Source organism: Dendrobium catenatum, unplaced genomic scaffold (genome assembly GCF_001605985.2).
Source record: "Dendrobium catenatum unplaced genomic scaffold, ASM160598v2 fragScaff_scaffold_1595, whole genome shotgun sequence".
Classification (NCBI taxonomy): Eukaryota; Viridiplantae; Streptophyta; class Magnoliopsida; order Asparagales; family Orchidaceae; genus Dendrobium; species Dendrobium catenatum.
Window position 1 is genome coordinate 1,477,441 of NW_021320057.1, and position 3,857 is coordinate 1,481,297.

The window sequence follows — 3,857 nt, forward strand, 5'->3', positions numbered from 1 at the left end:
AGAAAATTGAATAGGATTCTTTGAAATGCATATGTCACTATTATTCTGACAAAAAATTGGAATTATGCCAATTGAAAATCTTAAATTAATTCATTGTTATTTCAACCAAAGAACTTGTACCACACAACTACCTAAGCCAATGTATGTTGCTTAAGTAGTAGATAGAGCTATTGAAATCTATTTTCTATTGGACCAAGAAACTAAAGAGTTTTCTATGAATTGATAAGTTCTAGATATACTCTTCTGATCAACCCTAGATCCTACAAATTCTAAATCAGAATATTCAATAATTTCAAATGATGAGTTGTGCTTAGGATACCAAATTCCTAAGTTTTGAGTTCCCAAAAGATATCTCAGAATTATTTTTACTGCTATCAAATGTGATTCTTTTATATCATAATGAAATCTAGCATACAAATAAATACTAAACATTATATATAGTCTGTTAGCAGTCAAGTAAAGTAATGATCTAATTATACCTCTAAATTTCTTTTGATCAACAGATTTTCCCTTAAGGTCTTATCTAATTGAACCGAGGAACTCATTAGTGTAGTCACTAGTTTAGCATTATCCATTTCATATTTCTTGAGGATATCCTTAATATACTTTGATTGACTAAGAAAAGTTCCTTCCTCATTTTACTTTATGCTAAAACTAAGAAAATAACTCAAATCTCCTATTAAACTCATCTCAAATTCACTACTCATTATTTTTGAAAAATGATCACAAAGATTTTTATTTGAATAATGAGTATATCATCTTTTATCTTCTTTAAAAAGAGAGTGGTGTTCACACTTTCTTTCACAAAAGATCACTCTAATAAGAAAGTTCTTAACCTCTCATACCAAGCCCTAACTGTCTATTTTGATCCATACAATGTCTTTTTCAATTTAAACACATGATTAGGAAATTTAGAAATTTTAAAACCTAGATGTTGCTCAACATAAATATCATTTCATATCACCCCATTCAAAAAGCCACTCTTGACATCCATTTGATATAATTTAAAATCTTTAAAATACGCAAAGGCTAATAAAACCCTAATTACTTCAAGTCTAGCACAGGGGTAAAAGTCTCTTCAAAATCAATCAGTTATTTTTTATTATACCCCTTGGCCACCAATCTTGCCTTATTTCTAATCACAAATCATGAGTCATAAATTTTATTTTTGAACACCTACTTAGTTCCAACAATACTTTGATCCATAGGCCTTTTAGTTAATTCTCAAACATCATTTCAAAAAAATTGATTCAACTCTTCTTCCATGGCTAAAATTCAAAATTCATTTGAAAATGCTTATTTTATATTTGTCAGTTCAACCATTAATATAAAGGCAGAATGGTTCACCTATTTGCTAAATCTATGCCTACTCCTACCAACCTCACTAGGTTCACCTAAAATCAATTCCTTAAGGTGGTTTTTTAGAAAATTTCCATTCTCTAGGAAAATAATTTTCTTTTTTCACATTCTCTTCCAAATTTATCTTTTAAATTCCATGGGAGTTATTTTCAATATGATCGTCTTCCAATCTCGACTCTTCCAAAATGCCATATTCATCAAACACAATGTGTAGTCTCCTCAACTACCAATGTCTAATTGGTAAAAACTCTATAAGATTTTCCAACACTAGAGTATCCAAGAAAAATTTATTTATCAAATTTTGGATCAAATTTTCCTAAAGGAGTTTTTCCATTATTATGAATGAACACCTTACGTCCAAAAACATGTAAATGTGACAACTTTTGTGTTCTTCTCTTAAGAAGTTCATAGAGTATTTTATTCAATTTTGATCTAATGTTCACCATATTCAGAACATAGCAAGCTGTACTAACTACTTCAGCCCAAATATATTTTAAAAGTGAACATTCTACCAATATGACTCTAGCGGCTTCAATTAATGTTATATTCTTTTTTTCTACTACCTCATTGTGTTGAGGGGTTTTAGATGCTGAAAAATTATGCTCAGTTTATTTCTCTTTATAAAAATATTCAAATTTTTTATTTTTAAACTCTCCTCAATGATTACTTTGAATTTATAAAATCTCGCAGCCTAGTTTTATTTGAATCCATGTTGAAAAACTTCTAAATTTCTCAAAAAATTCACTCTTATAAAATAAAAATTTAACCCAAGTGAATATAGAAAAATCATCAACAATCATAAATCCATAGACTTTACCTCCTAGACTTATAGTATTAATCAGTTTAAAAAGATCCATGTGAATGATTTCTGATGATTTGCTAGTTTTAAGATCCTTAATGGAGTGAAAGGAGGACTTTATATGTTTTCCTAGTTGACATGCATTGCACAGGTGATTCTTAGTAAAGTCTAGTTTTGGTTTTCCTCTAATAAGTTCTTTTTGGGTAATTTTCCTAAGATTTTTCATGCTAATGTGACAAAGTTTCCTATGTCATAACCATGATTCATCAGAAATTATTTTTTAACAAAAAGTATTATGAGATTTAATACAATTCAAATCAAGCATGTACACATTATTTATCTTAATTCCATTCAAATCATCAATTCCATTTTGGCTTATTATGTCGTTAGTGGGAAAAATTTTTTAATATAACCCTTATCACATAGCTGACTAATACTCAACAGATTATGCTTTAAGCCTTTTTACAAGTAAAACATTCTCAATGAAAAAATTGTTCAAGTTTCCAATCATATATGTGCCTAGCACTTGTCTAGTGGTATTGTCTCCTAGTATAATCTTGTATCCATTAATGGCTTCTAATGATATGAATTGTGTAGTGTCTTTAGTTATATGCTTCAAACATCTGCTGTCCATGTACCAAATACTCTCAGGAGGTCTTATATGAGAGTGATTCTATAAAATAATAAAACGTTAGTCTTGGGAACCAAAAAAAGTTTGTGTTCTCCTCTTGGCAAAATTAATCTATATACATATTTGATATATTTTATTTTATGCATCTTTGATCTCCATAATAGGTATGATTTACTATAAATAGTGCAAGTGTGAGATATATAGTCAATCATTCCATAAGAAAAACATTTGACTCCAGGAAAAAGATTTATTAATCTACGTGAGGAAAACTATCTTTTCCTAGATTTTAAAATTTTTGGCTTCTTATCAAGATTGAAAAATTATTCAGATGTGGGTGGAATCCTATTTTCCTCAAGTTCTTTCATTTCAGCTTAAAAAAATGAGTTAGCACTTTATAAAATAGCATTGTCAACTTTCAAATAATGCTCTCTACTATTAGATTCATTTATAAATATTTTAAAATCATTTTCAAATTCACTGTGGGATGATTTCAATAGTTCATGCTGTTTGTTCAATTCATCAAACTCATCTAATAATTTTATGTGGTTAATATCAATCAATGTGTATTCTTTCCTAAGGATTTCATACTCTTTTTATAATTCTAAAAAGTCTAAGTTCAACCAAACATTCATCTTTTTGACTTTTCTATATGTAGTATGAATTTTCTCATAAACATCAAATAACTCTTCATAGGTTAAGTCACATACTCTTTGATCTGACTGATTAAGCTTGTCAGCCATTAAACAAAAATTTGTGACTTTTTCCTCTACTTCTATTTCTAAGGAATCCGAAGCTAAGTCTGTCCATAATGCTCTCTATAATCTCCTCTTGCCATTTCTCACATTTATTTTCTCTTCGACCTTCTCCTTACTAGGATTGACTTTAAGATTCGGGCATTCAGATTTGATGTGTCTAGACTTCATACATTCATAACAAATAACATCTTTAGAAGCCTTAGTATTTTTGTGGAACTTACCTTTATTTCACTGCTAACATCTCATTTACTTCCTTTTTAGAGAACTCCTAAATTACCTTTTCATCAAGGCAATGTCATCTTCATCCTCAAGC